We start from the raw sequence: 8702 nt of genomic DNA, 5'->3' as shown, positions 1-8702 counted from the left end.
GAAAAATAATAAAATATTTAAAATTATTTCTAACTACAGAATGTGTAGTGACCAATTAGGATGAATTGAAATTTTACACGATCAGCAGAGAAGGATTCGGAAGGGGTAATGGTCCACAATTTCTCAGGTGCACACTCGTGTGAATTTCACACAATTGTGTACATATTTACCACTTATTAAACGAGTGTAATTTCTTTGTTACAAGTCCAATTTGGATCTAGTTTGTGTTTAAGCATTCGTAACGACGAGTACTATCCAAATATATTAATAAATTAGACAAATTAAGCACTGGCTCAAACATCCACGTAACCACTGAACCCAACAGGGGCATTTTAGTCAATACCCACCTTTCAAAATTAAAATTCGATAAAGTCGGAATGGGTTGTCACAAACTTAGAGAATTTGAATGTTGAATGCTATCATGGACAAAGAGCACATATTATGTTACCTCATCAATGCAAATACATGATCAGATAGTGTGAAGCAAAATCAATTCATAGTGCCAAACAAAGCTTCAACCTCCAAGCTTCACCTACAAAGCTTCAACTCCAAAACTTCACCTACAAAGCTTCAACTCCAACGCTTCACCTACAAAAGCTTCAACACAAAAGTTTCACCCACAAAAGCTTCAACACAAAAGCTTCACCCAGGGCCGGTCTAGAGATTTTTTAGGCCCGGGGCGACGCCAAAAAAAGTGCCCTAACTTCATATAAGAAAATTATTTATTTTCACACGTAAGACATTGATAAAATTATACTTAGAAAAGCACTTCAAACTCAATAATTTAGAAACACAAAAGGACTAATTTATTTTGTATTGAGAGAAGAAAACCAAACAACTCTGGGCTTATAAGTAGATAGATGATGAGTTTTGTTTTCCATTTGAACTTTGAAAGTGTTTTTGTATGTATAAATCATGAGGTGTTTTTTCTTATTTACTAACCTTGTCAATATGGGACTAAAAAAATAATGATGTTTTCGAGTCTTAAATTGATATGTATTAGTAATGAATGAGTATTAAATTAAATATTTTGATAACACGTCATATAATTTACAAATTTGCGCTACAAATTTGGTCTACGTATTACTCATTGTTGAAGATTAGACTTGAATTGAAAAGAATATTTAAAAATAACAACCTACATAGCTACTAGCTAGTAACTAAAATAAATTAACAACCAAACAAAAATTTGTTAAAATTGAAAAAAATAAACATGCTCATAGCGTTTCGAACTTATGACCTCTTGCTAATTTTAAACAACAAAAACCATTGCTTCTAATTAAACTTCTTGATCCTTTAACCAAATTTTATAAATTTATACTCTTATGAAAAGAAATTTGTAAAAATTAGAAAGTAAATAGGCACATGTGGTGTTTTGAACTAAAGACCTCTCATTATTTTCAAATGACCAAACCACCTCTTCTACTTAAATTTCTATGTCATTGAACCAAATTTTATAAATTTATACTCTTATGAAAACATATATAAATATACCACCCTAATAATTTTGGTGCCCCCAATATTTTTGGGCCCCAGACGGTTGTCCTGCTTGCACTGGGCCTGGGCCGGCCCTGGCTTCACCCACAAAAGCTTGACCTACAAAAGCTTGACCCACAAAAGCTTCACCTACAAAAGCTTGACCCACAAAAACTTCACCCACAAAAGCTTCACCTACAAAGCTTCAACACAAAAGCTTCACACTATCTTGCTCAAGATAGTGTGAAGCAAAATCAATTCATGGTGCCCAACAAAGCTTCAACCTCAAAGCTTCACCTACAAAGCTTCAACATCAAAGCTTCACCTACAAGGCTTCAACACCAAAGCTTCACCTACAAAGCTTTAAAATATATATATATATATATATATATATATATATATTTTCGGAAATTCGAAAATTCAAAAATTCGGAAATTCAAAAATTCAAAAATTCAAAAATTCAAAAATTCAAAAATTCAAAAATTCGAAAAAAAAAATTGAAAACAAAAATTTCGAAAAAAAAAAAATTGCCTAGGCCTCATGTTCTTTGGGCCTAACAACTTTCATAACAAATATATATGAAGAAGGAGTTTTGGGCTATCACTTAGAAAGGAAGTGCCTCATTCGTCAACTCCCTCGACCGGAGACTTGGGGGGACTCCTACCATATGCTACTGCACCTTGATACTCGGAAGTTTCACGACCACTCAGTAACTTGGATTTTTCAAGTCTCCAAACGAGAAGTTTTCCTCACTTGGGAAATTAAGGGAGCACTACCTCAACCTACATGCTTCACTCACAAAACCTCAACATACATGCTTCACTCTCAAAGCTTCAACATACAAGCTTCAACAAAAGAAAAAATTCAAAGAACTTAGTGAAGAAGGCCTTGGTATATTTAACACAATACGTTGAAATGAAGCAAATCTTGTTTATTGATATCTCCGATAAGTTACAAATATGTACGTATACATGAATCAAAATAAACAAACAAGAGGGAGCCTTCACAAAAGTTGTTCATGAGAAGTCTCAGCAGTCGGCAGAGCCCCAGAAAGAGTAGGCACCGGAGGGTGATCATTCGGAGCCTCAATACTGGGCAGAACCCCAGAAGGAGGAGGCACCGAAGGTTGATCATTCGGAGCTTTATTACGCGGTACAGCCCCAGAAGACGAAGGCAATCAATGCCTTTGGAACAAACCCACATACCTCTGATGATCAAGCAAAATCTGACCATCAGATTCCTGCAGCTAGTCAAGCTTCATCTTCATGTTTGTAGCATAGTCATGTGCGAGCTTGTGCAACTGTTTATTCTCATGCTTGAGCCCTCTAATCTCCTGTTTAAGACTTATCACTTCAGCCGCCAATGATTCAACTTGGCGGGTTCGAGCAAATAGGCATTGGACCATATTAGACACAGAACCTGCACACTGAACACTGAAAGCCAGAGAATCCTTAACAGCCAACTCATCAGACCGTTTGGAAAGTAGTCTGTTATCTTTGGGAGTGAGAAGGTTCCTGGCCACCACTGCAGTGGTCATATCATTCTTCATCACAGAGTCCCCAACGGTAAGAGGACCAGTAGGGAATAAGAAGGATGGGTGCCATATGTTGTCTTGAGAAGGTATGGCTGCCTCTTCACCAAAGTTCAAGTCAAAACGACGGTCGGATGGGCCATACATTCTCAAAAATGATGAAGGAGAAATGAGGTCCAATAAATCTCTAAAGTAAGGGGAAAATTCCTACAAGCAATAACTCTCTGAATGTACTCCTTGCACACAATTGGTGCCCTTATAAAAGAAAGGGCAACAGGGCCGTTGGTTCAAAAATCGAAGAGGCACCACTCTCCGGATTCCGAAGAGGCACCACTCTCCGGATTTCGAAGAGGCACCATTTTCCACACGTAACATCAGCTCATCGGGTACCCCAAATAACTTTGCCAAAGATCTCTGACAAAGTTTAGACACGTAAATTTTGAAGGTCCAGCTACCTTACTATTACACACAAAGGTAAAGAAACAGCACCACTGCTTGATAACTAGAAAGTCCCAATGAATGTCAACCTTCGTGCTCCGTGGCAAGGCAGACTGGCAAAAATGCCCAACCTTTACTCACATTCGAGAAAACACTCCCAACAAGATTGCTTGCTCAAACATCGAATAGGAACCACTCTCCGAATCTCGAGATCTAGACTCCCAACAGGATTACTTTCTAAAAAATCGAAGAGACACTGCTCTCCGAATCTCAAGAGTCAGACTCTCAATAGGATTGCTTTCTCAAAAATCGAAGAGGCACCGTTCTCTGAATCTCGAGAGCCAGATCCCCGACAGGATTGCTTGTTCGAAAATCGAAGAGGCACCGCTCTCCGAACTTCGAGAGCCAGATTTCCATGGATAAAGCTTGTCTGCAATCTTCACACGCAACGTCAGCTTTCCAGATACCACAGACCACTTTTTCAAAGCGCTCTGAAAAAGTTAAAACATGTTAAGCTTGCAGCTCCCACTACATTGCTATGACCAAAAAGGGTAAAGGAATAACATTATTACTTGCTCAAAAATCGAAGAGACACCGCCCTCCGAATCTCGAGAGCCAGACTCCCAATAGGATTACTATCTCAAAAAATCGTAGAGGCACCGCTCTCCGAATCTCAAGAGCCAGACTCCCAACAGGATTGCTTTCTCAAAAAATCGAAGAGGCACCGTTCTCCGAATCTCGAGAGCCAGATCCCCGACATGATTGCTTGTTCGAAAACCGAAGAGGCATCGCTCTCCGAACTTCGAGAGCCAGATTTCCTTGGATAAAGCTTGTCTGCAATCTTCACACGCAACATCAGCTTTCCAGATACCACATACCACTTTTTCAAAGTGCTCTAACAAAGTTAAAACACGTGAAGCTTGCAGCTCCCACTACATTGCTACGACCAAGAAGGGTAAAGGAATAGCACTACTACTTTTTGTTAGGAAGACTCCTATATATGTCGACCTTCATCCTTCACAGCCAGGCAAACCTGCAAATAAAAAAATGCTCAACTTTTCTTCACATCCGAGAAGGCACTCTCAGCAGAGTCTCTCGAAATACTCAGCTTCTTTTCCCCCCGATAATACCTTTGCAAACAAGCCACACCAGAGCAAGAATATCTCATATCATCAGGGTTAAAAGCAAGAGTATCCCATATCATGCTTTTTCCCTGTCTTTTCCTTTGGCCTTGTTCTTACCTGCAAGATAAGGAGAAAGAAAGCAATTAGTCAGCACTTGGAATCAAGCTTCCAGTCAGGAACTGACTGCCTTGAACCCCTTGCCTGATTACGTACCTGGCATTGCTCTAGAGTACTCATCTTCAACATCTTATGCTTCCAGAAAATATACCACATCTGCCTGAGGAACAGATAGGGTAAGTGAGAAGGATACAAAGAAGCATGTGGAGATAAGCGCAACAGAACACGTGTCGATTCATCTATTACTTCGTCAACAGAAAAAGTATCACATATCATCAAGGTCGAACGCACTCTTGATTTGATGGACTTGTTTTGACCCTTAAATTCTTGAGTCGGCCTTATACTCTAGAGGAAACCAGAAAACCCTCAAGCCCAGTTCAAGAATAAGCATGTGGAAAGTTACTTTTTCAAAAGCAAAAGTATCTCATATCATCTCTTCTCCATTTGCTTATCCTTATCCTTGTTGCTGTTTACGACACAAGAAGAATGAGAACAATCAACCGGAAGCCGAAGTTGAACCTCCGATCCAGGTTGCTTGTTTGGAAGTCTGATTGCTTACCTTGTCTGTTACCTCTTTCGACAAATCTCCTAGCTCGGCGACTTGGGGGACTCCTACTATATGGTTTTGTATCGCACTTGACCAAGCCCGAAACTACAAGTAAGCTTCAAGTGAAATTGATACATTACCTTGTGCATCTTCATCAGTTAAAGATACCACCCCTGGATGGAGGAAAAGTACTTCCAGAGAAGAAGCCACATCTACGTATGAGACAGATAAGGCAAGTGACAATGATACCACACTTCGGTACTTAGAAGTTTCGTGATTACTCAATGGCTTGGATCTTGCAAGTCCCCAATCGAGGAGCTTCCCTCACTCAGGAACTTAGGGGAGCACTGTTTGTACCATACTTGACCAATCCCGAAACTACTCAGCATCGGTCAACATTATACCGTCAAGGACCCAGAAGAGTTTCCCTCCAACCAGGAGGCCAATCACATTGCGACACGTGTTGACATCAGAAGCCAATCATAGTGTGACACGTGTCAACATCAGAAGCCAATCACAACATGACACGTGTCAATGTCAGAATGAAACTAGAAACTCTCTTCTATAAATAGAGATCATTCTCTCACAATATTTCCTAATGTCATTTGTACTAAATCATTCACTAGTACTCACTAAAGGAGAGCTTGAACCTATGTACTTGTGTAAACCCTTCACAATTAATGAGAACTCCTCTACTCTGTGGACGTAGCCAATCTGGGTGAACCACTGATGCGAATAATATAAGCACACAAAATTTAAACCCTCTTTTTGACAATTGTAGTATAGATGTAAGTAGGGTATCGTTCTAGGCCGGGGATTAGGAGGGATTGCTAATCTATTCTAAATTAATTTAAAAATATTAAACAAGACTTAAGGACACAAAACTAGGCTAAAAACTCTAATAACTCGAAACACACTTAGAATGACTCAAAATAATGAAAACAATCAAATTAGACACTAGGAACTGTAATGGACGGAAAATGAATTAAAAGACTAACAACAATGAAAACTAACTAAATAATATAATTTAATAATGGGGGGTTTGGTTTTGACGAGAAGTAAATTAAACTTAAATAAATTACAGAATTGACAAAATCATGAAATTAAGGTGAAAGGATAGGTGACGGACTAGCTAGAGGGTTCTTTTCCACACATGACACATATGCAACCTAAATTGATTTTCAGTTGTTTTTTCAATAAATTGTAAATCTCAACGCCCCAAATTAACCGTGAATTGCACTAATTAACCCTCAGTTTTTCCACAAGTTATTGGGTTGGATGATTGCATACGACAACCCAAAACATTCCCTACAAGTTCCCTACATGAATTGCATAATAGAGATACAAGCAAGAATCATTAAGTTCTATGAAAAACATAAGCATTGACGAGGCACTCGTTACTATGATTTGCATGAAACTTATGCCAAGAATTTACTTAACGTGATTGTGACTAGCAACCTTCACTATTTGTGAATATAAGTTCATAACGATTAGGTGAAACTCCCTTATATTCTAGCGTCAAATTCATGCATGTAAATTAAGTATGCATTCTTAATCGACATACAAAAATAAGCTATCAATCAAGCAGTTAAGCAAATTAAATCACAACTCAGAAATCACAACTGAAGGTAATCAATTCATATTACAAATATATTCATGGCTTTGAATTAACCTCTAGCCAAAATAAATTTAGTTACACATTATTAAAAAATTAAACCAAAAGTAAAACATGGGTTTGAGAAGATAAAACCAAGAAAACTAGAGTGAAGCTCCTTCTCTGTCTCTCTGTGCTCCCCGTGTCTCTGCCTTCCGTCTGCACCTCCTGCTCCGTGCTGCTTCTCCCCTAGTTTCTGTCGGTCTGTCCTCTCTTCTCTTTCTCGCTGCAAAGGCAGCTTTTGCTTCTCTCCCTGGAGCTGTGCTCCTGTCCTCTTATTCTTCTTTCATCTATTTTTTTTCATTCCTTTTTCTTCCCAGCAAGGCAGCTAAGCTGCTTCTTTCTTCTTTTGTTTTTGTTCTCCTCTCCCTTGTCCGAGTCTTCCTTTCCTCTGTCCAAAAAAATATCCTCTTATCATTCCTTTCTTTTTCTTTTCTCTTTCTTTTCCTTTTTTTATTTCTTTTCTTATCTTCTGCCGTGCATTTTCTTCTCCCTTCACAACATGAATCATGATGATGTTTCAAACATCATCATGACTTATCATTATTATTAATTTTTTAATTTAATTTAAAAGCTGATCTACACAGACAGTTTTGACGAATTTATTACATAAAATTTCACTTGTTCTATTTTTATTTTCTTTGCATAACAAATCCTATAAACACAAAAATAACGTAAATAGCTCAAAAATATAAGGAACTAACTAAGAAAAGACGAGTGAATTCGAAGTAAAAATATATATAAATATGATCCGATCAAATACCCCCACACTTAACTTTTGCTAGTCCTCGAGCAAAACAAAGAAAACAAGAACAAGAAGTAACAAGAAAAACATTAGCTTCCCCCTATGTGACCCTCATAGAATTTCATTCGAGAACACAAATCAACAAGAACCATAGCTGGCACCAAACAAGCTAATCCAAGTTCATCTTCCTTATTCAAATATTAACAGTAATCTTTAAATCATCCTTGAAGTGTAGTGTGTGAGTTAGCCATGCTAATGCAATTTCAAAATTTTTTATTTTTAAAATCACCATATGCAAACTAGCAACCTTCTCACGGGAAATACACTCAATCACACATGTGTTTAGTTTTAATGTGTTTCGCTCAAAAAAATCAAATGTGAAATTTCTACCATAAGCTTGCATAAAGATCACTTCTCCACAGTCATAATTGCAAAACTTAAATCAAGAGGACTTTTATTGGATGTAATGAGGTTTAGGGATAGGGTTATTGAAACGAAAGAATAGGAAAACACAAGTTCCAAGCTACATTGCAAGCAATTCTTTTCTTTAGATTTATAAGAACTCAAGTTCTCTAGCAATTCTTCTAGCACCTCCAACCACACCCTTAAACTGAAACTTTAAAAACTTTTTATTTTATTTGTATACAATCTTTCTTTTTCTTTTTCTTTTCTCTTCTTTTTTTTTTTTTTTTTTTTTGAATCCAAACATGAAATACCCCCACACTTATTCTTTTGCCAAACACCTTCAAAGTACTTCACAAACATTTCTCATAAGACAATCTCACATTGCTCACTAGCTTGCTTGTAAGGAAAAATGTTTCAGGTATAAGGGTAGACATATCTGGTGATAAGAAATAAAAGGCTCAACATACACGACTCTCAAATTGGCAATCTAATGATATCATTTTTCTTTGGGAAACATGGTTATTTGGGCCATAGTGCTAAACCTAATGCCTCTATCATTTCCAAGTTCATGCAATCAATGACAAACATTTCGAAAGATCGTTACGCAAGTTCTAGAGATGTATCTCACATAAGTTCATCACACATAAAAAAAATAGGAGTGTATG

At 37.6% G+C, this 8702-nt stretch overlaps 1 protein-coding gene across 2 annotated transcripts in view; it reads right to left on the bottom strand.

Annotated features, from left to right (window-relative positions):
• LOC126589132 (uncharacterized) overlaps positions 1 to 8702 on the bottom strand; it is a 41875-nt gene that overhangs the window by 8567 nt on the left and 24606 nt on the right. The gene's annotated exons all lie outside the window — the stretch shown is intronic.

The sequence above is a fragment of the Malus sylvestris genome, chromosome 11 (assembly GCF_916048215.2).
Source record: "Malus sylvestris chromosome 11, drMalSylv7.2, whole genome shotgun sequence".
Lineage (NCBI taxonomy): Eukaryota > Viridiplantae > Streptophyta > Magnoliopsida > Rosales > Rosaceae > Malus > Malus sylvestris.
Note: the sequence above shows the minus strand (reverse complement) of the source record. Positions and strands in the feature narration are given on the sequence as shown.